The following is a 27,456-nucleotide window of genomic DNA, read 5'->3' on the forward strand; positions in this document are numbered from 1 at the left end:
TCTATTGCACATAGTCCACTTTAGGTCTGACTTCAGTAGGAGTAATATGATATAGAAACAATAATTACTCATTTTTACATTACAAGCTAGTTTATTTAAAAGATGACCTGAGCTTTTGTAAAGCTACAAAAGGCTATTCACACTGAAACTGTATATTAATAGGTTCCAGAATCTCTTTTTCTATCTGGATGCTCTATGAGCTATAAAAGTCAATAGGCAATAAAGTAGAAAAGTGCTGTAAATTATTAAAATTTTGTTTCCTACACAGTAAATGAATTAAATTAATATTTAATTCACTGCTAACAATTTGATTAAAAGAATCTCTAGTTATTCATTTTATGGGATACTGTGAATAGGTTTATTTGACTTCATCCTTCATCCCTTTGATAATTGTAAAACGTCATTTTGTTATCTGTTTCCTAAGGTCAAACCCGTTATGTCTAAGTAAAGCTTGCTAGAATCAATAGCCCCTTTCATGCTTCTCTATCTTTTAGAAAGAAATTAAGTTTTATAAACTTTAAATTATAATAACATTACATATAGAAATTTATAGCCAAAATAATGAGGATTTATTTTATTAAGCATGACTAAATCTTCTAAGAAGCTAATTCCCTACTGCATATTGTTGGTAGTTTCTTGTAATAGTTTCATAAATATCTTTGTTTTTCAAATCAGACACCAAATCTGAGCTGATGCTTTGCTTTTTTAATACAGCTCGGGGACTTGGTGTCATTAGTCACTGGCAGGGATGGATGACTATTGGTGCTATGACATCATGTTGACTAAAAAGAGTCATCTACATTTTAACCTTCATTGATGGAAACTCATCAGATTTATGAAGTTATTTCACGTTATATGTTTTTAATTAAACACTTTTAGGAAATTCTGTATCTGCAGCAATTGTTCCCTTGCATTATTCAGCTCTCTCCCTAGTTGCCAACTCACCAGAGACTTTCTTAACCATCCTTTTTAAAATGGCATCTATTAACTCCCGTCTCCTCCAGCACCCATTTTTCTACTATGCTTTGTTTTTTTTCTACAGCACTTATTAACACCTAAACTAGTATTTTTTTAAATTTACTTCTTCAACTAAAATAAAAGCTCCATGATAACTGTCTTCAAAAATTGTCTGTTTTGTACCTCAAATTATAGAGGATTATCAATTACATACAGAGCATTCAAATAAACATTTATTGAACAAATGAATGCATAAACTCTATGAAATATTTGTTAATTTTTGGATTTTTGTTTCTCAATTTAAAAAGTTGGGGAGTTAAGCATATAGAAGCTTTTTTTTATTATTATTTATTTTTATTTGGGACAGGATGTCATTCTCTTGCCCAGGTTAGAGTGTAGTGAAGTGATCACACCTCACTGCAGCCCCTCCCTCCTGGGCTCAAGACATTGTCTTGCCTCAGTCTCCAAAGTACTGAGATTACAGGTGTGAGCCACCATGCCTGGCCTAAAAATTAACCTTTTATTTTGGAAGTAGGTGACCTTATCTAATTTTAATGAACTCTATAACCAGTATTGATTGGTTATACTGAATTGTCTCCTTGAAAGTGACAGGGAAGCTTTGATTACAGATGGCTAAGGTGTAGAAAAATGCAAACATCCTAATGTTATATAGCTAGTTCACATTCCCTGATTTACCGATGATTAAAATAGGACACTGCATGTGAAAATATCAAATGAAGTGATTGTGTTATACCCTCTAGCGGATGCTGTTGGTGAGGGGCCCAGCTCCTCCTTACAAGCAGGGGCAGTGTTCCCACAGCTGCTGTACATGTTGGCTAATAAATCAGATAACTTCTATCCAGAGAATTTCACTCTGCCAAGCAGAATTTCAGGAGACTTCCCTCCCCCACAAACTAGCTAATGACTGATTGACAGGGAGTCTGAAAGGTAGTTTCATTTCCCGCAGGTGGGGCTATCTCTGCCCTGTAATCTGGGCTCTGCAGTGTTCCTTATGGGAGAAGACTAAAGCTAGTGTCCTGCTGCAACCGCACTTTTGTTTATTTTTTTCCTCTTGTCCTGTTCTGCTCTCTTACTCCCAGACTCTTGTGTGAAATTCACCCAAGGATTTCTGGTATAATGCTAACTACATGATATCTAGCTTTCTAGTAAACCGTTGCAATGTCTGGACCCATATATACGTATATCCAATATTGATATAGGGAATTATATCAATATTTTAAATACGAGTTCATTAGAGAATACCTTAATCTGTAAATTTCCTTTATTCAATTTGTTTAAATGATCAACTAATTGGGATATGGATTTCTGGTGCTGTAAACCACTGGAGCAGTGCCCTGAGGCACCATGTCCCTGAAGCATCTGAATAGGATACAATTCTTGTGGCCACGTGAATACTCAAGCAGGAATCCAGGCGTGGTATACTCTTGCATATATTTCTGGGCTTGCTTCTGGTGGATTTTCAAGGATAATTACTTGACTATTCTAATATAATGCATATTGAATTGCTTTATATTAGAATCCTTTAGGGGAACTTTTCAATAATAAAAATGTCTAGGTCCACCACCAAAATATCTGATATAATTTATCTAGATTGTGGCCTAAGAACAAATATTATTTTAGGAGTCCTACAGATTATTCAAATTGCACATCTACAGTTGAGAATCACTTCCTAAGGTGATTTTCTAATGAAAGACTATACATGCTAAATTCCCCTAGAACAGGAGGTTAGCCCCTCTTACATTGGTAATACTTTGTTTTTTTAACTTTATCACACACCAATATTTTGCAGTGTGTATTTAAAGTGTTCTACTAATTTCATTGTCAAAAATCCCCTCCTCTATTTATAATAGTGGTTCTCAACTGGGAGATTTTTACTTTTCAGGAAATATTTGACAATGTCTTAAGACATTTTTGATTGTCACAATTCTGATGGTGCTACTGGCATCTAGTGAGTAGAGGCCAGAGATTCTAGTAAATATCCTACAGTGCACAGCACCGTCCCCGTACACCAAGCAAAGAATCACCCATCCCAAAATTTCAATAACGCCAAGCTTGGGAAATTCTGGTTTACATAAAATGTTTATTTCGGAGCTTTATCTTGGAATTTCTATAACATCTGTGACAACATCACTAGTCACAATATTTCTTAAGGCAGTGCAAATATCAAAATGATTCAAATAAAAGGCACATTACCACTAATAAAACAGATAAAACTAAACCAACAACTATTTAATTAGGCATTCATTTATCTTCATAAAATGTAATCTTCTGTGCAATGACTGATGGCACTGTCAGAGACACACTTTCAAAAGTCACTTGTTCGAATTAAAAAGAATATTTGGATCTCTCAAATTCTCTGAAGTATATTTCTGTTTAGGGTCATCTCTTTGATTTGATTCAAGATCAAAAGAGTAAAAGCCACTTGGAATGAATCCTAGATAGAAAGTTACAAACATAAGACACTTCAATGTGCCTTCAAGTAATCTTTAAAGCAGCTAATATGTTCAGGTTCCAGCAGAAAATCAATCCATTCATTATTGTGGTAGTGGATTTACACTGCCTGCTATTTCCTAACCCTTCTCTCTTACTCCTGTAAAGAGACCAGGTCTCAGGTGTATACGTAATTTATGTCTCTTTGAACTATTTTCCTTGTAGAACTCCACTATCCCTACTCTGTGTATTTGTAGTGAGGCTTTTAATCAACTGACTTCCATCGCACTTCCCCATCCCAGACACCAACAGAGGAGTAGGTGCTTGGCACAAGCTGGACCAATCTATTCTACCTTGCTGACTTTGTGAGTAAAGACTCATGGTGTAAAAGCCTGAGGCATCAGAAAGCTTTCTCTAGGGAGCAAGCTCCAACATCTCCTGACTAACTCTAGCTCTTGTCCCTCTTCTTGATCTTCAAGACCTGTGATTAATACCATTTTTTCCAATAAAAATTGATTTATATATATGAATCAGAATCCTGGTGGCTTTTAGTCTTGATTTTAGGAGAAAACAAATGTTTATATACTGTTATGTGCTGCTTATCAGTGGTGTGAACTTGAAGCACTATTCACAATAGCCAAGATGTTGAAGCAATCTAAATGTCTATTGATGGATAAATAAATAAAGAAAATGTAATAATACATATAATGGAATATAAAGACGATTACTTCCTCTGTGCCTTAGTTTCCTTAACTGTAGAGTAAAAATAACAAAACTACGAATTATCTCACATAATGCTTCAATGAGATAATTCATGAAGAGCACTTCATAAAATCCTGGCACACAGTAAGAGGTAAATAAATGTTATCATTATTATGTTATTGTATGAATGATATTGAATCTTTAAAGCATTTTGAAACTGGACAATTAACAGACTGTGTTAACTACCTTTAGAGTTAATTCTCTTGGAGTTTCTAAGTAGAAAATCATATTGCCTATAACTAATATTAATCTAATTTCACTTCTTTTTCCTTTTATACTCTATATTTTTCTTGTGTTGACATAGCCTTTGAAAAATTTAAAACACAGAAATTTCACTGATACATTTTTCCATAGTCCTTTGTGAACTTTGAAGTAAAAAATTCCCAGCTTTTCTTAAACTTTTTAATCTTTTAAATTGTGATTATTATTATTTGTTAATTGTTGTTTCTTTTCCAAAGAGTCTGACCATGAACCCCACATTTGGAAATAATATAAGGTCAAAAAAGACCTTGTGCAAAAACACAGTTAAGACCCACCCCTCTCAAAAAAAAGAGAAAAGGAAAAGAAAAAACTAGAGGGGAATGCTAAATGCAAAAAGTGAAGAAACAATTTTTTCACATGTTCCAAAGGAGCAAAATCTATTTCATTTTTGTTTCAAAGCAGTTTTCACAAAGGAAAAACAAAATTGCCATTCGACAGAAAGCATTTATATTAAAGAATATTATTGACATCTGCATAAGGCAAAGCAAATAAAAGTACTTTGGCTACAAGGAAAAGCAAATGAAAATGCTTTGGCTACAACCACAGTTTATTTGGTCATCATAAAAAAATTGTCTTTGGCAAAAACCATCATGGTGCTATTGAATCAAATGTGTATTTAAAGATAGCTGATTTATATATGAAAGTGCTATAGTCATTTTCTAGTGAAGCATATTAAATGGAGAACATTAAGCACATTAATTGTTAAAAACAGAATAGAGTAATATTTTTACACACATTTGGTAACGTATATTTTCATTAGAAATGTTAAAAGCCATTTAAATGATCAGCTTATTTATATGCTTAAGCATTAACTTATAGTAACATCAACTTATAACTAGCATTAACTCATTATAACTTATAATAGCATATTAACATATAATTGTCAATTATATGTTAATATAAGTATATAATTAAATATATTAAATACATATGTGTTTAATAATTTACAATTTACAATTATAAAACATATTCTCTTCAATGTCCCTTTTCCATGGTTTCTATTCCTGAATTTTATCATGAAGTGTGCTGTTTTAAATAATTCTAAATCCATCAAACAAGAAAATTCAAGGGTTTTTAACTAAAGATTTATTATTTTCTTATTTTCCTATGAAGTTTTATTCCTTTTATTAGTCATAATAATTTAAATATTATAAGACTATTTTAAATTTTCTCCATTTTCAAATAGTATTCTTTGCAGAATTCCTATTTTTAATTTTGATTTTTAAATGACATTCACCTTCAATGCTCAAGCTTTGCATATATATTTTTAAAATACCATTATATTTTGCTGAGTAATCTCTAAACACTTATATAGAAAACTAATTTATGTGTTCCACGAAATTATCTCCCAAAACTATAGTACAAGATGTTAATAATCAGGTCAGGATTATCTCTACCAAATTATTTGTATACATAGATGAACTGCAATACACCTATTTTTTATAATATTTATAATAATGAAAAGTTGTGTTATTTTTCTTCTTCTTGTGACCCTTCATTGCCCCAACATATAGTTTTGTATTCCTCTAGGTCTGTCCCTGTCTTTTATTTGGACAACACCCATTGTCACAGAAATGTCCTTCAGCATCTTTAAACCAATTCCCAAAGAACATCAATTGTCATTTTTCTCTCAAGTTACAGGAAAAGTGAAGGAAATTAGACTCTCAGCAGGGGAGTGCATTATTTTTCAGTTGGGTTCATACCAATCTCTTGCCAAATCTTTCACCCAGCTCTCATATGTACACAGAATCTAGTTTAATAGAAGAAATGATACAAACAATGAGGTGAAATGCTACTTATGAAATAGTCTTTTATTCACTGTCTAGAAGAAAAAGCTCCAATTGGAAGTTTAAAAATGGGGTATTACCTCTGCTGCTTACATTGCTGAACAATAATATATTTTTATACTGGAAGATAAGTCCAGAACAACTGAAAATCACTCTTTCTATAGAAAACGTTTAAAAAGCAAAATGTGCAGAAGATACAGGGAGAAATTAAGTCTGATTATATCCTCCGAAATGAAAAGGAGAAAATGTTCTAAATTCTACACAAAGAAAGTATGTGGTCAGATAAGATTAACTGCTGTCAAAAACAATTTAATCAGCTATTCTTTCTAAGATGTCTATATGATTTCTGAGAAAGAGTACTTTTGAACAAAGATGAAATTGCTTCCACTGTGAGTGGTACCAGCTAGTCATATCCTGATGTGTCATAGAGGACAGACAGGAACTTAAACCCAATACAAAAGGAAGAATATGAAAAAAATAAAATAAAGGAATCATTGATGATCAAACACTTAATTTTTCACAGCAGTTATTTAAAAAAAAAATCCCCTTATACATCTAAGCAATAGAATGACTCCTAACAGTGTGCAACAAAACTCTGCGGAAAATTGTTTGCCTTGAAACAAAAACGAAGATCATTCATTTCAAAGCAAAACTGCAGTGCACAGCATTCTATGGTAAAACTCAAATAACCATGTAAGCATTAAAGAAGAATTGCTTTGTACAATAGAAGGGGAAAATATTAGCTAGAGAGTTCTACTTCTGGCCTACTAAGTCTAAGCTTGTATTAAAGGCAGAAGACCTCTGAGGAAAGAAAAATTAAAAAGCAGAGACCGGCAATATTTGAAAAGAGCTAAATTCTTTAATCCAGTTCCTGTAAGATCCCATTTAGATTTTCACATGAGACATAAACAGCCATGGAAATAGTTTTCAAAAATCATTAGGTCTACAAAATTTATGTACAGCTTGCAAAATCTGCATTAACCAAGTTCACATGTAATAATTCATATTTATTCTTTCATTCTGCCTAATCAATTCTAAGGTCTATAGTTTCCCAGAGTGAAAGAACATTCAAATATAGTTTACATTCCTGTGCAGAAGAAATTAAGAATGTTTTGCTAGGTTAGTGTACATAAAATATTTAAAATCACAGCATATATTAGTACATACATGTATATACAAATGTTTCCCTGTGTCTACACACAAATGTATCAGAATTTGTATTTAAATGTAGAGTGAAATATTGCATACATATACAAAATGTGTACAACGATGTCTATGTATGGTTACATATAAATATGTATTTAATTTGTGTGTATGTGGACTCTTTGTATGTGTGTATACAGTTATGTATTTATGTATCCATCCATCATCTATCTATCATCTATCTATCTATCTATCCATCACCTATAAAGAGAGAGGAGTCCCTGCCCACTTAATAAGACAAATATGTTTGCTTCTTTAAGTAATATGTTCATCATGATTCTATATAGACACTGAGATTGTCATCATAAACATTTAAGATTTTAACTGATGATTTGCAACTATAGATGTTTATTCTCCTGCTTCCCGATTGACTGTATATTGTAGGGAAAAGTTTGCTTTACTTATGGGTGACCTCTTCTAACACGAGACAGTGAAAAATGTTGAGACAAATTAAAAATAAAAATAATAAAACAGTATTTTTGAACTAGACTTGGTTAATTATTATGGATCAATTTTCCTCCTCTCACTCCACTGTAAACAGATACAGATATCTCCATGAAGAAAAGTAAACTTTATCCAGATAGATCGTTATCTGTTACCTTGAGAGGTAATAAGGTCAATTTCATTTATGCCAAAAATTATTTGTAACTTAAAATTATGTAAATGGGAAGGAAATAAAGGGATGAGAACATTCTCAAAGGAATTATATAGCAATAAAAATAAACTAACAGTTGATGGATAATATAAAATTACCTAGGTACACTTAGCATATAAAAAAAAAAAAAAAAAAAAAAAGATAGGCAAATAACCATCAATAAACCGCGAATGGCTCAACAAAAAAAAAAATAAAAACAGACAAAAAAAGCTAACTCAGGAGATCGAAAAAAGAACTAAAAGAATATAAAAAAACAAAAGAACACCAACAAAAACATCTACAATACAAAAACATACGTAAAATAAAATAGACAACACAATAAATACCGTAAATACAAAAACACAGTAAAGAAAAACAAGAATCAAGTGAAATACAAACGACCAAACTAATCTCAAAAATAACAACAACACGTAACACCAAGAGATACAAATATAGGTGAGTAAATATACGTATAAAACATAACTTTTCAAAGCAAGTGCAGAGTGTGGACAATACTTACATGAACCACAACCACCGGTCTGAAACAAAAATGAATATACATCCACACACAAACACACACATACAAGCACACACCGGCATACACAAAACCACCCACCTTCCCCCACAACAAACCCATTGCCTGCACGAAGAGAACAAAACCTTTCCTGAAAAACCCATCAAAAGAAGAATAAAAAGGCTACAAAGGATGCACACAAAAAAACGCTAAAGCAACAAAGAAAAAATGACAAAGAACCAACGCGGCACATGCCTAGAATCCAAAAACTGAGAGAGGCTAACCCAAAAAGACACACCGAGGAAACAATCACAGATGAGAAGAGAAAAAACAGCAACATACAGTCAAAACTACATAAAGTCAAAAAACCACAAAAAAAAACTAATGTTCCATGTAGGATCTCCACCACAAAACTCACCACGCAACCCGGCACAACCAAATACTCTTTACTTTCTGTCACAATATCATTAAACCTCGCTACCTAGTGGTCTCCGAACAGACAACTAATGACACCTCACAGCCGATGCAACTTAACATATCCCAAAAGAAAAAAGAAATAACAAATTGCATCATACGCAGAAAAGCTAAACCCCCCTCACCCACATGCGAGACTAAAAGCCTTATTAAAATGGTACACAACCACTATCAGGGGATACATTTCACATACACAAGTGTTGGATACCCAGGATACAAACACTCGAGCAGGCAAACTAAGCACGATGCTGCAAAATGGCTTTAATTTAAATGGACAATTACAAAGAAAAAGAATACAAGGTGGGGAAGAGATATCATCTAACGTTGCAAACCAGCGAAATCCAATAAACAGACCGCGTAGGACAAAAATAAAGCCCATCTGATTCCCCATATAAAGGACGAGACCAGCGGAAAATAAATCACCATCACACGTACACCTACGTAATGCACCTCCACGCACTGCAAAAGCATCCAAAAACGTAAAAAAAAATAAAAAAAACAAAGAAAGGAAACCTTACCGCGACAGAACATAAAGCAAGTCTATTTACATCCACTATGCTGAGGCACGAACTAAAAGCACTGGGACAATGTGGAAAAAAACAAAACAGAATAAACATGCTCACGCTATCCCAAACCCCAAAAACAACAAAAATAGACTTTCCTCACTAGGCATCAAATTAGCAGACATCCTCTAAAAGATAGAGAAACTGTCCTTCTATTCGCACTATGCAAACACCATTTGCTTTTTTTTTTTTTTTTTCTTTTCTGGTTTTTCTTTATTTTAATTTTGCTTTGGTAAAATGCCTTTGCACATCTGTTGACAAGGTCATATGGTTTTTAAATTTGATAATGTACTAAATTACATTGATTTATTATGAAATGATAAACCGAACTTGCATCCCTGGTGTAAACTCCACTTTGTCACAATGTATTATCTTTTTTTTATATATTGTTGAATTTTATTAGCAAAAATTTTGCTAAGATTTACATCTACATTCATGAGGAATCTTGATCTATGCATTTTCTTTCCTGAAATATCTCCATAATAAATTTTGTATTAGTAATAGAGGCCTTATAAAATGAATAGTATTATATTTATTTCTTTTCAAGTATTGGGAGAAAATATGGCTAGAACTTACATTGTTTATGTAAAGGTCACCAGTGAAAACATTTGAACAAATATATTTTGTTGTTGTTTTAAAGTTAATTATAAATTAAATATTTCTTACAGATATAAGGCTTTTCAGGTTTTAATTTTTTGTAGAGTGATGGATTGTGGTTTGTACCTTTTAAAAAAGTCTTCATTTTACTAAATTATATATATATATATATATATATATATATGAGAACATGTTTTCATAATACTTTTGTATTATAATTTTAAAAAATATAAAGTGTTATATTTTAAAATTATAAAGTATTATACTTTTTAGCATCTATAAAATATTCATTATTATGTATGATATTTTGTTATAATTCAATGTCTGATTGTTTGATACCTGGTGGTATGATTTCTCTCATTCTTGATATTTATAATTTATCTTTTTACTTTGTTTCTTTTGCAGACTGCCTAAATTAATATTATTGATCTTCTCAAATAACCTGGTTTTGGTTTTCTTTAATTTATTTGTATGTATATTTTGTTTTCAATTTTATTAAATTTAACTCTAATATCAATTTCTTTTTATTGTACAATTGATTTTATTTGCTCTTCATTTTTCTTTGCTCATAAGGTAGAAACTAAGGCCATTTGAGATTTTTGTTTATTTAAAATAGTTTGTTCAGTGCTATAAATTTCTTATGTGCAGCTTTACCTGCATACACAAATTTTGATAGGTTGTGTTATGAATTTTATTTCATTCAAATCATTCGAGTTCTACTTTGACTCAAGGATTATGAAGAAAAGTGTTACTAAATTTTCAAGTATTTGGGCATTTTCCTGAGATTTTCTGTTGTTGATTTTTAATTTAATTCTATTATGATAAGAGAGTTTCTTTAGTATGATCTGAATTTTTGAAATTCTATTGGGACTCATTTTGTAGTCCTAAATATGGTCTATTTTGGTAAATGGTTTGAATTTTTTATTTTTTGAAGAACCTAAATAGATCTGTATTCTGCTCTTGTTGGGTGAAGTGTTATGTAATATCCATCAGGACAAATTGTTTCATAGGATTATTCAAGTCTGTTATGTTCTTATTCATTACTTTTTTTTAATTTTCCTATCAGTTACCGAGAGAAAGATAACATCTCTGATTTTATTGGTAGATTTGTCTGTTCTCCTTGCTGTTCTATGAGATTTTGCTTCATGTATTTTAAAGCTTTGCTATTTGGTGTACACTTAAAATTATTATGACTTTTTATAAAAATTAATTTTTTAACTCTGGAATATTCTTTATTCTAAAGTGTACATTCTCTGATGTCAAAATAGTAACTACAATATTTCTTTATCTAGTGTTGACATAGTATTTTTTTGTTTCTTTTACTTTTCACCTATTTATGTTTTAATATTTAAACTGGATTTATGACATTTCTAGCCATTCCAACAATCTCTGTATTTTAATTGGATGTTCAGAACATTAACTTTTAATGTGATTATTCCTATTATTGGGTTTAAATCTACCATCTTACTATTTTTTATTTAAAGCCAATTTTACTTTATTTCTTATATTAACTTTTAAATCAAATTTTTATCACACAGTTAATGCAAGTTTATTGTAGAAATATAAGAAAATAGAAGCCAATATTTTTTACCTAAATTTTTCTTGATTTGAGAAAAAAACCTGATCTATATGACAGTCTTTGAGTACAGTGCTACAGAAGACATAAAAAGATATCATTGATCCACCTGGTTCTTTTATATTCTGTTTTGTGATATGTAACGGAAAATCCATGCCACTCTCCCTGGGTGGACTTTTTCATTAGAATTAAGGAAAAAAAAAAAAAGCAAAATCATTATGGCTCCCTTCTTCAGTTTAATTAACTACAAGCAATGAAGGTTTTTAATATAGGCTGTCATAATTAAATTTTGCTGCTAAATATTGAGAACCCAGAAAAAAGAAAATATATTTTTGTTTGAAGAAGTCTCCTTTTTGAAATCTAAAAGTAATGCTTTCCAGTTATGGAGAATTAACTACGTGCCCCACATTGTGCTAAGTATTTCATATATATTTTATTTAATCTTCACGCATAGCTCAATGTAGGTATTACCCACTCTTTAACAAAAAGGAAATTTATGTACAGAAAGATTAACTTGTTCCATATTACAAATTCTTTCCTCTTAACCATGAGGCTAGATTTTTCCTCTTCTTTTTCTTTTGTGTTACTCTTTTGTTCCAGCATGAGCATGGTTCTACCTCATCTAAATTAGAATAGGCATTTCTTCAAATTTCAGTGAAAAATAGCTGATATGAAAATATGCCTACTTCTTGAGCACCTGAAAATCACCATTAAAAGATCTCATGGTGGGATCATGGTGGCAGAGAAATAGATGAAGTGCTCCATCTTTGTTCTAACTGAGGCTGAACCAATATATTGTTCTGCTTCTGGAGATTACTGCTGCATCTCTCTGGCTAGGCAGTCTATGTAGGTTCAATGAATCCCTTCTATTTTTCTTTATTTCCACCTACTCCCCAGTGCAATTCCACTCAAGTTTCTGAATTTCTACACAACTGCTCTTCATTTAATATCTCTCCACGTTAAGACACAGACTTAAAAGAGGGCACATATACCCTTTCATCTCCACACTGCTATATATGGAGTCCTTCTTCCAAATCTTGTTTAAAGTTTGCAGATAGTATTTACTCACTTATTTTTTAACAGCTCTATTTAGACATAATTGATATGCAACAAACTGCACATATTTAATGTATGTGATTTCATGAGCGTGGAGATACACACACATCCATGAAACCATCACTGCAATCAAGGCAATAGATATGTCTTTTATTTCCAGTAGTACCCTTGTATCCCCTACCTAATTTTTTGTAATAGTAAGAACTTTATATGAGATATACTTTCTTAACAAGAGTGCACAATGCAATATTGTTAACTCTAAGTGCTATGTCGTACAGCAATCTCTAGAGCTTACTCATCTTTTATAGTTAAAATTTTTGATTTTTTTCATTTTGATTTTAACTATTCCTTGGTTCCCTTTTCCCATGTTTGGATTATGTATTATTTTATGATTCAATTTTATCATCTTTGCAGACTCATTAACCATTATTCATGTTTAACTGTTCTGTAGGATTCATTGTACATATCTGTAACTTATCTGAATGCAAATTAAATTGACATTTACATATGCATAACAGCTTCCATTTTTCTCCTCCCAGCCTTTGTGCTATGACTATCATCTTATTTCCACATGCTATAATCTCCACAGTACATTGCTTTTATTTTTGCTTAAAACATTGAATTATGTCTTCAAAATATTTAAATAATAAGGAAAAAAAATCTCTGTATTTATGAAGGTGGTTATCATGCCTAGTGCTCTTCTTTCCTTTAAATCCTAGTTTCCATTCACTGTCATTCTCCTTTGGTTTAAAGTACTTACTTTAACGTTTCTTGCAAATCTGCTGGTGATAAATTCTTTTAGCTTTTTTATTTCTGAAAATGTCTTTATTTCACTTTCATGTTTGAAAGATATTTTTGATGGGTAAAGTATTCTAAGTTGATTTTTTATTTCTTTCAATACTTTAAAAATTGTGCTTTAGATCCTACTTATATTACCTCCAAAAACAAATCTGTTGGCATTCTTATATCCATTCCTATTTATGTGATATCTCTTTGGTTTTTCTCTCTGCCTGTTTTAAAGTTTTTTTTTTTTTTACATTCTTTACTACTGGCTTTAAGCAGTTTTATTATTATATGCCCTGTGTAATTTTCTTCATCTTTCTTGATCTTGCAGTTAAGTGATTCATTGACATATTTGGATTTGTAGATTTATAGTTTCATCAAAGTTGGAAAATTGTGAATTACTGATTTTTTTACAAATAATTTTTTCTATCTATTCTTATTTCTCAAGGACTCCAACTACATATATATTAACTTTTTCACAGTTCATTTATGCTTTTTAATATCTTTTAATTCTTGGTGTGTACACGTGTTACATTGTGGATTGATTCTGTTGCTGTGTTTAAGTTATCAATTTTCCTTCTGCAATTTATGATCTGCCATTAATCTCATCCAGTAAATTTTTTTCATCTCCATTATTAGAAATTCAATCTCTGGAAATCTGATATGAGACACTTTCACATTTCCATGTCTCCATTAAATATGTCCAATATATCCTCTAGATTTTTGACATAGGAAATACACATATAATATGCTTTTAAATATTTCTTTTTGCATACCTGGTAATTTTTAAATTAGATCCCAATCACTATACATTTTACGCTGATGAGAGCTGATTATTTTTGTATTCCCCAAAATATTTTGGGGTTTAGTTCTGGAATGTACTTAATTTCAACAGAGTTTGATTCTGTTGGGTCTTATTAGGCATGATCAAAGAAACATTTACTCTGGGACTAATTATCCCCTCCCAGAAGACATAACTCTTTTTAATATTTTAACCAATGCCCCAACTAGTTTCCACTCTAGTTGTGGGGAATAAGTACTCTTCTTAGCTTTGTGTGAGCTTTGGCCATTGTTCCCTTAGTCCTTCCATGTGGTTCTTTCCACCTCAGGTATTTACTGATGTATAAAGATTAATCAATACTCAAGCAAATACATGAGGAGAACCTTTACAACTCTCTAGAGTTCTCTCTCTATTCAGCTTTCTCTCCCATACTCTGTTCTGTGAATTCTAACCTCTTTGGCTTCCCTGAACTCTCAGCTTAGTCTGTTCAGTCCTGGAAGACAAAGAGTCTCTGCCAGGATACTGCTCTCTATGGCCCTGCTCCACAGCACAGAAACTTTCTCTAGGGATTAAGCTGGAGAAATCATAGCTATCTCCTTGTGTGTGTCCTGTCTCTCAGAAATTGCTCCCCTTTATTGCTTGCTGTACAATTGCTTAAGAGCTATTGTTTCATATATTCTTCTGATTAATGTTTAGTTGTTTCAAAAAATAGGATAACTCCAGTTATTATCATTTCAACTTTGCTAGAAGCAGTAAATACATTTATTTTTGAAATAATAGAACTGCATTATATATGCCACTTTTCACTTTTCTTTTCACTTGTATAAAATTTCTTTGAAGTTAAAACATGTCTACTGATGGTTTAAAGAAGATTAAAAAAAAAAAACTATTTCTGTTTCTTTAGAAAAGAGTATAAATTTTAAGTCTTCCAATGTGTGTAGTATCTGGAAACACAAAACCAAAAGATATTAAAGATTAAGCATATGAAAAGGTCCATGGATAAACTTTTTTATTTTAGTTAACCGAGACACTTCTGAGAACCACCATGATCCATAAATAAACATATCTTTGTAATTTCCAAATTTTCTCTATAATGAGTAATTTGGCATTTAAGGCATGGGATACCTTTTGAGGACAAAAAACAGATTGGCACATGTGTGATTAGGATATAATTATGAAAAGCTATATTTGGAGTGGAATGGACGAGAGATTGAAGAAACAGCATATTATACACTTTGGGTTTATTTCAACAAGCAAACTGTCCTTTAAATGCATTATCACTTCTTCCTTTGCATTCATAATACAGTATGTCAGAACTGGAAAGATGAAGACAGTCTTTACTGCTCCAAGTGTGTGTGAATCATGTAAGAGCAGTTTCATTGCAGAAGAGATAGTTCAACAACTCTGTTTTAAAACCCATTAGTGCTAATCTTTTGAAGCAGGAATAACCTAGATACTTTATTGGGAAAAAGTTTATTTAACAAATCTATGTATCCATCTATCTATACGTATCTATTTTCTGTGTTTGATACCTTACTCCTTGGATTTGAAGCCCATTAAAATTGTGTGCCTTCAAAGAGCAACTTAATTTCTTTAGGCTTCTATTTTTTTGATTTAGAATATGAGAAAAACAAACATGTTTTTTCAATAAAGGAGAAAATCCATAGAAGCCCAAACACATTTGGTCTATTTCTTCAATAAGTTGTAGCCATGAATTCCTGCTGAAATCTTGATCTTTATCATTACTAATTATCTATGATTTTTCTCTCTGCACTGTGTCAGTCCAGAAAGGAAACAGGTTTTGTTTATTGTTTATTTTCATTCAACCCCACTTAACACAAAATTATTTAAGGTGAACATACTTGATTAACGTTTTGAGGAAACAAAAAGGCATTATATTATAGCATTGCCCAGCAAACATTTTTAGAAATTGAATTACAATTGGTCATAAATATCTGTAACTCATTCTAGCTTCTGAGAATTCTTCACAGGTAGCTAATTCAGAACAATTGCTCCTATCCTCTTCCCATCTCCCAACTGACTGTACCCATACCACAAATCCTGCTGATTTCTCACACAAAACAGTCTAGCTCCAACTCACTCTTTCTCTTCAGACTCATAGTTTTGTCTATATAGGTTTATTAAGTATGCTTCTAAATGATTCCTGAAATGGATTCTGTAATTATCTTTTAACTAATAGTTATCTTACAGAAGGAAGAAAGGAGGAAAGCCAGAAAGAGAGGAAGGGAAGGATAAGAGAAACTGGAGAGAGAAGGAGAAAGACAGCGGAGAAGAAAATCTTAAGAAATTAGCCCACTTCAATGTAAACAAAGTCGTTTTAAGGAAATCTCTTCATTTGATTCAATATAAATGCTGTGCTCTCTTGCAACAGGCATCTAGCTCAAAAGGATCTTTTTCACTGATTAAAGCATTTTGTCTGAACTTACTACATAAATTGTCATCAAAGTGCCCAGATGCTGTTTCTTCTTTCAAGTTACCAATTGTGTGTGTCTGGAGTAGAGAACACTTGATAATGTTGCCTTTCCCAAACAACTTATTGCCCAAAAAAAAAAAAAAAAAAAAGCTGGATCATCTGACCTCTAAGGTCCTTTCCAGCCTTGAGATTTTAAAAGGCCATGATTTCCTTATGTGTATACAAAGCTCATAAAAAATTTAGGGGTTTTATTAGGCCCTATTCAAATTCATGAAAAAGGCTGAATGCTGAGTTTTTAATATTTCACTCAAATGGATTCATATGCAAATGTTAGCATAGATGTAGCTGGTCTGTATTTATTGACGTGATGACTATTATCTATGTGGACTTCTTTAAAATATTCATTACCATATTATATAAAAGAGCCCAAAGTGTGAAAACTATTTAAGTTCAGCATTATCTAGGAGTGGGTGTATTTGTTCCATGTGTTTAGAAAATGATCATTTGAAGGCTTAACATAGTTCTTGGAATGCAGTATCTCCTTGAATTCACCTCTCAAACATTAAAATAAAGACACTGTTACCTGGTTAATCTTGCCCTGGTTAGGATTCTACCAGCGCTGCAGTATTCGGGTATGCTACATTTACTTATGTCTTTTCCTGGGGTTTCTTTCACTAACTGTTCATATTTTTCTTCCTTTGTTATTTTGTGCCCTGTGGCAGAGCTCAGTCAATCAGTTATTGCAGTCAGGGCTGATGCTGCAGGATTCAAACAAAGACCCACTAGCAACAAAGAGAAACAATGGCAAGAGCAAGCTGTAGTCTGTGTATCACTGGATCAGCTGATCAATCCATGATTGAATTGTTTTTAAATGTATGTCATTTCAAGAACAGGGCTCAGAGATACATATTTGAAGCATGAAAGAAAGGGAGAGGTGTGGTTTCAGAAGGTTTTTCTTCATAACGGTGTTGAGCTGACCTTGCATTTACAGATAGAGGATCAGGGAAAGCTGTATGAAAATGTGAGCAGTGTGAATAAGTGCTGTTTATAGGACACTGTTTTAATACCCTTGCTAAAGCTGAACAATAGTAAGAGACAAAGCTCTGAAAAATGCATGCCTTTCCCTGTGATTGATCCTTTTTTCTTCCCATTCCTGCAAGATGATAAAAAGCATTTACAGGGCAAACAAGCATTACTGCCTTTATTTTCCTCAAATATGAGAAATCTTCCTTATTTAGAATTTTGCTATTAAAGCATTCACCATAGGATTTTTCCCTCCTAGTTTAAAAATAAAAAATGAATTTAAGACTGTGAAGTGAAAAGCTGACATTTTTGAACAGAAGCCTTTTATTTTATTTGTATTTGTAATTAATGAACTCATTTTCAGCACAAGGGTAACTGGAGCCATGGTAAAAATAAAATAGACTTTGAAGGAAATGGGCTTGGTTCAAATCTAGGTGACATTAGACGAAAATACCTGGGACTTGGTGGTACATGAGGAAGGTAAGTGTTCAGCTAGCATTGAATCCCAACCCTCTTGTTTTAACTTTGCTAGTTCTAGGCTTCTCTATTAAGCCATAATTCCATAATTGCACGTTGTATATTGAATGCAAAAGTAGTGTTTATTTAATATTGACCATTTATCAGATAGCAAGCTAAATGCCTATCACTCAATTCTTGTAGCTCTTTCTCCAGATGTCCTTACCGTCCTTGCTTGAGAAAATTGCATTATGGAGTCATTAATAACGTGCTCACTGTACTTGGCTTGTAAGTGCTAAAAATGAGGTGTGAAAACAGATGTGATTAAATCCAAGGATTGTGTTTCTCTACCTCAATGATTCTCTCAATGTTAGGGCAAATCAAAATTCCTTTGAGAGCTTGTAGAAACACAGGTTATGGGGCCCCATCCCCAGAGTTTTTATTCAATAATCTTGGGAGGGACTGGAGAATCTGTATTTCCAACAATGTCCCAGGTGATGTTGACACTGCTGGACTGAGGCCCACACTTTGAGAACCACTGCTCGATACTGAGCTGCCTCTCATTAGAAAGACCCGCTTGGGGTATTTTACATTTTACTGTGGACAAGATTTGCGATTCAAGGCGAAATGTTTGAGAATCATTTGAAAGATGAAATACTACAAACTGATGAATTAAATTGTATTACATTCTCATTTCATATGCATCTAGAAATTTGCATGCTATGGAGATTAAAATAATGAGTAAAATATAATCCCTGTCTTCCAAGAGCTCATCAACTAGTTGACATTACAGTCACAGATAAATACTTAAATCTATCTTTAGCCAGGCAAACACCGTAAATGCTTAGAAGTCTTTTTAAAAATGTACCTTTGGAATACGAGGTAGGAAAATCTTTCTTAAAAAAATTGCAAAACATCCTTACATGCAACTGGTTTGACACTCATGCCACTTTTTCCTGTTTCTTGCTTTCAGATAAAACTAAATGTATTCCATTTGCTGTGGCTACATCTTCAAATCCCACTTACACCTAAGTCACAAAATAAGACTTCCACATCAAACATATCAGTAAAATTGCACTAGGAAAATTCACCACAACCTTCTAATGGCAATACCTAAGGCATAAAAACGCCTCTTATGTTTCTGTGGCCTTAGACATCACTGATCCCTCTTTTCCCTGTACTTAACCACCTTGGCCCAGATGACCCCAGCCTCTCCCTTCTCCACCCACCTGAACTTAGCTCACTCCTCTTTGTTGGAACAAAACTACTCTTACCTCCATCTAGTCTTTATAAATTTTCCCTTGGCTCTCCTACCAACAAAGTCACCCTCCGTCCTTTTGAGGAATTATGTTTATTAAAATGCAAGTATGTTCATCTTACTCCCCTGCCAAAAACCTCCACTGAATCTCAGTTGCCTAAAGGCAAACAAAATTTCTAATCATCTGCTCTGATTCTCCATCTGATCCCTTGCTATTCTCTCTAGTTTCCCTTCTGAAAGCTGCACCTAAGCTCAAACCGTACTTGCTAAATGAAAATATCCATAGGCCCTAAAAGGGGCCACACTGTGGTAACTCCTTCCTTCTTAAGAGTCCCATCATGGAACTGCTAAACTACAAGAACTCCTTTCCTATAAAGCTTTTTCTAACAAGCTCTGACACTTGAAGAAATTATTTAACCTTTCTGTTTTGACATCAGCACAATTAAGTTGATAGTATTGACCTTACAGAATTCTTATGCTCTGGATCTAACAATGCCTAACAGAACATGTGATCCACAAATGGTGGCTACTGTCTTGGGACTTTATTTCACCAGCCTCTTTTTCTGTGGTGGAGAATCTCCAGATATTCTATCTTCTCTCCATATAAGGTTGGAGGGTTACCCATCTCTAGCAACTCATATCTATTTGGGGGAACATTATAGACAGGGCCAGTTATGTAATTTGTACGGACCAGTGCAGAATAAAAAGGCAGGACTGTGAGAGGGACAGGAAAATCAATGTATCCTTTTATGCGGGGCTACTTCAATGCACAAATGATTGAAGACCCCAAGGAGATTGAAACTCTGCTTTGGGGACACTTCCCACCCTGGATCAGGGGTAGGTGAGAACCAAACCTGCTGTGGTAGCACAAGCCCAGGGGAATGGCCACTTTCTTGTCCTACCATCAAGACCCCAGTGGCCATGCCCTCCTCACTCTCTGCTCGCCAATGCTCAGCCTCCTCCAAGTGTAGAGGGCTATGATGGAAGGTAGGCCTCCCTCATACGATTGTGTCAAGAGAGAAGTTGAAAGAAGAGTAGCCTGGGTCAAGTGGGCATGAAGGGCTGCAAAGCAGGTTTCAGAGAACGTTTTCCCAGGGAGGAGGCAGGAGCCAACATGTCTGGTGAGCTGAAGCTCCAAGTGCCCAGAGCCTGTTCCCTTGTCTTACCAGACTTCATTTCCAAAACCACAAACTTAAAGATAAAATTATTAAGAATTTGCAAAGGGCACTGCAAGCATGTGACCCTTCTGAGTGCAGTCCTCCAGATACTGCACTGCTCGAATGCTCATGAAGAATGCCCTGAGTATGTGTATCCTGAACTGATGAAGAAGTGTGGCTCACTCCATGGACCACCCTGGACTGAATCCTGGGAAACACAAGACTGCTACTTCTGCTCAATGATGAATGACCAACATGCAGGCATCTGTGAATTGTGACCTCCACCATCTCCCTAAAAACCAGATGACATACAATCTCACTGCATAGAGGAAAGTCCAGTAAGATACAAGTTCAGTCAAAGCAGCTCCTTGGAAAAGTGGGGTGTGCAGGCCTTTGCTGTTTTCCTTTGTAGCTCCCCGGCTCTGAGCATAAAAATTATCACTCATTCTAGAGTCTGGTAGCCTCCAGATGCTCATTTAGGTCCTTTTATATTCAGATATATCACATTTTCTTTATCCATTTATCTGTCAATGGACATTTCAGTTACTTATGAATTTGTATTACTTATAAGTACGGCTGCAATCAATATATATAAGGATTGCAGTGATTTCTTCAAGATTTTTTTGGATATTTATATACACACACACTCACACATAAACATACACATGTATATATACACATGTACCCCTAGAATTGACATTCTAGATTATATAATAATTCTATTTTTAAATTTTTAAGGAAACTCCATAGTGTTCTTCATAATAGCTGTGCCAATTTACATTCTTGCCAACAATGTATAAAGAAGGCTTCCCATTTGTCACATTTTCAAAACTGTTTCTTATCTTTTATCTTTTCGATAATAGCCATTTAAACAACGTGAGATGACATCACATTTTGACAGGCATCCCCCTGTTAAATAATGATGCCGAGCACAGTTTCTTATACCTCTTGTATATTTCTGATGTCTTATTTGAGTCTGTTCAGATCCTTTGCTCATTGTTTAATTGGATTTTTTGATTTTGGAGTTGTAGGTTCCTTATAAATTTTAATATTAATCCCTTATCAGATGTGATGGTTAATATTCAGTCAGAGACATGATTTGCAAATATTTTCTCCCATTCTGTGTCTTTCCTTTTCATTTCATTGATTGTTTCCTCTGCTCTGCAAAAACTTTTAAATTTATTTCTAGTTTGTTTATTTTTCTTCCCTTACTGATTTGGTTATGGCTTAAAATAACATATTAAATTGGCAATATGCTATGGTCAGCAAAAAGGTGTGCTGTGTATTCTAGGAATCATTCTTGATTTTAAGAGTATTAGCTATAAGGTTTTACATTAGCATGATTTTTGCTATAGTTTTTTTATGGTTGCTATTTATTAGGTCAAAAAATTTTAATTTAAACCCTTTCTGCTTACAGATTTTATTATAAATGAGTATTGCTATTTCTTAAATTTGGAAAGGGGTATCTATTAAGATAATTATATTATTTTCCTTAAAATGGTAATATGATTAATTATAATAATGGATGTTCCACTTTGAGTTACCTTCACATTTCTTGGCTGTATGTTGAATAAATTGTTATTTTTAGTTTGTATGTACTGGCTTGCTTGCCAATATTTAAGTTTTCACATTAATGCTCTTACCAGTTTAGTTCTTGCTGTCTAGTATTGATAATGTATCTTAATGACTTTTATTAAACTATTTGTGTAGTTTGCTCTACTTTTCTATTTTCTAGAATATTTTATATGAAATAGGGATGATCTCAGACTTAAACAATAAGAAAATACTCCCTTGGTAAATCATAATAAACAGTATGTTTTAGAAAAATATTAGATTTGTGGTTAAAACGTTTTTCATAGTTATGCTAAAAACTTAGAGGGAAAACACTCTATTTCTAGCTATTTTTCATTCTTATAGTTTTTACTATGTATTTTTTATTAGTTCTTTCAATAACACTTCCATCTATTAGTCATTTCAAATAAATTGTTTTTACTTTTGTGATTATTTCTATTTTTTACTGAATTTTGTTTTATTTATATCTGCTTATTTTTGTGCTTAGTTTTGTTGTTTTTATTTAATGCCTTAATTTAATGTTTAGTTATTAAATTTTAGTCTTCTTTGGTCAATATCTAATTAGCTGTTTCTCCTACTACTTTTAATATTGTGCATTCTATTTCTAGTTAATTTTCAGTGTTTTTTAAAACTTTTTTTTTTTGAAACAACTATAGATTCACAGGAAATTGCAAAGAAATGTACAGGAAAGTTCTATGAGCTTTCCTTCTTGTATCTTCCAATGCTCACACCTGACACATCTACGCAGTACAATATCAAACCCAGGAGACTGACATTAGCACAATCTACAGTTCATTAAAATATACATGCACTCGTGTATGTATGTGTGTGTGTGCGTGCTTGTGTGTGTGCATGTGTATTTGTACTTCTACACATTCAGTCCTTTGGAGCTACACTAAAGATAATTTACTGCATTAACATAAGTCTCTTGTGTTACATTACCCCTTGAAGGAACATCCTCCACTTTCCATCCCTGACCCTGAGTTGACTTATTATTTTAATATGCAATTTAACTGTACATTTTTAATAAAATCTAAAGTTAACCACTTTCTTTATTTCCAAACATTAAGTGGCATTGTTTTTATTCATTTTTTAAAAATGATTTATTCAGAATTGAAGTCATTATATTACTTAATTCACTGTACTTCTTCATAGGTATAGTGCTACATTGAATCTTTCTAACCTAAGATACACATGGCTGAGTTAATCACATTGTCCATCTTCATGGATAGGCAAGAGGCTTCTTCTTTGCTTCTCTCTATCTTCTATCCCTGTGTTGCTTTGCCACCAGCTTTATGGTTCATCTCTCCCCTCTTGTTTTTTTATTTTAACAGATATCCATGCTAATAAATCCGTTGATTCAGTCTTACATATATTTTTTACAATATGTGTTAACACTTGAAAAACACACGTTTTAGTAGTGTTTTGCATATTTTAAAATAATTGTTCATTATATTTCCAACTTGTCATTTATTTCACTTCATGTTGAGAGCTTCGAAATTACTTATTTTATTGACATACTTCTGCTTTATTAATTTTACCACAAATTTTACTGTTTCAATTTAAACTTAATGTACACTGCTCAATTTTCCCTGTGTGGATTATTTCTTTTTGCTGATATTTTCTCATTGCTACTTTTAAAAACAAATATTTTGTGACAAAATTCTAAAGCTTTTTTACTCAAAGAGTATTTATTCAGTCTTCATATTTACATAGTACTTTAGGCACATAATGATAATCTCTTTTTAAATTTTCCTTGAAAATATTATTCCATTGTTTTTATTTCATTTATTTCTGTAATACATTAAATATAGATTATAAATTAAAAACACATTATATATTAAATTCATAGAATATTTATAACACATGTGTAGGGTGAAATGCATAAAGGTGGAGTGTACATTAACATATTCACTATAGTCTAAGAAATATAAATTTAGGTGTGATTAAAGCTTTATACCTTTCCATTCAAAAGATACGCAATCCTTGCCTTTGTGTTTTTTATTCCTTTCATTTCTACTTTGTGGGGTTCACTTCATATGACTATATTCAGTAATGTATTCAGTTTTCCATTATTTTCAAATTTATATAAATGGTATCAGCTTCACATGTTAAGGACTTCCATTTTCACTCCATTTGGTATGCCTGAGAGTTATCCATCTTGATTTCTACAAATGCATATATTTTATTTTCATTATTATGCAGCATTTAGTATTACTGTAAAATATATTTATTCTCCCATTGATTATGCTGTATTCAAGGTTTTGGTTTTGCTTTGTTTTAACAATGAAAGCTGTTATAAATATTCTTGAGCATATCTTCTGGTATATATTTGGAAGTTTTTTCCTAGGTAAATGCTTAGGGTGGACTGCTGGATCATAGTGTATGCCCATCTTTAGCTTTCCTAGATGATGTTATTTTTCAAAGTGATTGTACTCATTTATATTCCCACCAGCAGAGTTCTTGTTGCTTACATGCTCACCAACACTTTCTATTTCTTGACATGTTATTTTTTGTTAAACTGATGATGAAATTATATTTTACTATAGTTAACTTCTACTTTGTCAGTTAAATATTTTTTTCATTTTTCATGGGGGCTATTCATATATCCTTTTATTAGAAGGATCTGTTCAAATTTTTGAAATTATTTATCTTTTTGTTAATCATTTTTTATACACTCTTAAAATATTCTATAATAAGCTATTATAAAAATATACTTATATGTGTGTATGTAGCACAGACACACACAAACACATTTGTGTATTACAAATATCTTCTTTCACTTTTGATCTACTGATTAATAGATATTAGTAATTTTTTTTTTTTTTTTTAATAATCAGTTATTAACTCCCTTTATTATCTTACTAATATTTTTTAATATTATACTTTTACCTTTTCTTTCTTGAGTTGGAGTTTCACTCTTGTCACCCAGGCTGGAGTGCTATGGTAAGATCTTGGCTCGCTGCAACCTCCGAAGCGATGCTTCTGCCTCAGCCTCCCGAGTAGCTGGGACTACAGGCATGCACCACCATGCCCGGCTAATTTTTGTATTTTTAGTAGAGACGGATTTCACCATAGTGGCAAGGCTAGTCTTGAACTCCTGACCTTGTGATCTGCCCACCTCAGCCTCCCTAAGTGCTGGGATTACAGGCATGAGCCACAGGGCCCAGCTAGTAATTTTAATGTAAGTGAAATGTTAACAATTTTAACTTATGTTTTATGCCCTTTGTCTTTGGTTTGATAAAATCATTTTTCCATTCCAAGATTATACAGTCTACTGTGTTGTCTTATGAAGCCATTAAAGTTACACATTTCACAAGAGAATCTTTAGTTCTTTTGGAAATGGATAATAAAAGAAGGATGATATAGCGCTATAATATAATTTGTCATATAAATAATCAGTTTTACCAGCACCATTTATTTAATAGTTCATCAGTTCTACAACTAATCTTCATTACCATCTTTGTCAAATCTAAATTGTCCAAATATATATGAATACATTTCCTTGCACTCTACTTTCTCATTGATCAATTTGTCTTGTTTTACCCCAGTGTACAATTTTCTAGTCAATCTCACTTAATAGGTTTGGATATTTGGTATGATATGGTACTGACCTTTTTTCTTTCTCAAGAGCATATATGCTATTCTGTATCACTTGTTCTTACATATAAATTGTTAAATTATTAAATTTCATTTCAATTTCTATTAAAATATTTTGAAATTTTTATTAAAGTTAATACATAAATCAATTTGTAAAGCATTTACAATTTCATGATATTCTTTTTTCTCTTTATGCACCTGGTTCATATTTCCATTTATTTAAATATTTCCATTTTCTTCATTTGGGCTTTGAGTATATACTTTCTGAGATTCTAGTTGATGAATATCAGTAATATGATTTTTTTCAGTGACACATTCTGTTTGATTTCTTTGATATAAAGAAAAACAATAATTTTTAAATTAACCGTGCATTGATAATTTGGCTAAATATGTAAATTTTAATGATTTATCTGTAAATCACTGCCGGTTCCTTATATACATAATGATATCTTTGAATAATGAGAGTTTTATTTTCCTTTATAATCATGTAATTTTATTATTGTCTTGTTTTACTATACTCATTAGATAGCAATCTTTCTTGATTTTTCATGAATATAAAGAGAATTTAAAAATATATTTCACCCTTACTTATAATGTGTGTATAAGTTTTTGTGGCTGTCCTTTATCAAGTTGAATATAATTTTTTCTAGACATATTTATTAATTTTTAAAGTCATAGCTGGATGTTAATTTTTACTGACTGTGATGTTTCTACATCTTCTGAAATTACTAAGAATCCAGAGATCAGCCCTCACATAAATGGTTAGATAATTTTTTTAAATAAAGAAACAGGCATCTCAGTGAAACAAAGGCAACCTTTTCAACTGATGATTCTAGAAAAATTGGATATCCATTTGCTCTCAAATGTACTTCCACCTGCAGCTCACAATACATAGAAAAATTAACTAAATCTAAATCTTAATGCAAATATAACATCCATAATTACACCACTTCTGACTTATACAAAGTTGTCTAAGATATAACACCAACAACACAGGATACAAAAGAAAAAAATGATGCTCTACTGCATTAAGAATGTTGCTCTTCAGAAGAAACTTCTGAGAGCATTAACAAACAAGACATAGATTGGTGAAAACACTGGCAAATCACACCTGTGAGAAAAGACATGTCTGAGCTCAGAAAAAGCAATAATAAGAAAATGAACACTTTTTAAAGAACAGACAAAAGATTAAAGACAAGTCATCCAAGACAATATATGGGTGGCAAATTAGCATATGAAAAGATGTTCAATCTCACTAGTCAGTAGAGAAATGCAAATTAATGCCACTATGAGCTACCAATACACACCAATTAGAATGGCTAAGATTTAAAAGACTCATCAGTGAAGATTGTCAGGGATGTAGTGCAAATGGAATTCTCTTATGCTTTGCTGGTGGTAATATAAAATGTATAACCACTTTGAAAAACAGTTTGGGAGTTTCTTAACATGCTCAGTTAAACCCTAGCCTATGACTTAGCCATTTAGCTGCTAGGCATTTACTCAAGAAAAATGAAACCGTACGTCCACACAGAAACCTACACATGAATGCTCATAGCA

The sequence above is a fragment of the Cebus imitator genome, unplaced genomic scaffold (genome assembly GCF_001604975.1).
Source record: "Cebus imitator isolate Cc_AM_T3 unplaced genomic scaffold, Cebus_imitator-1.0 Scaffold12, whole genome shotgun sequence".
Taxonomy (NCBI): Eukaryota; Metazoa; Chordata; class Mammalia; order Primates; family Cebidae; genus Cebus; species Cebus imitator.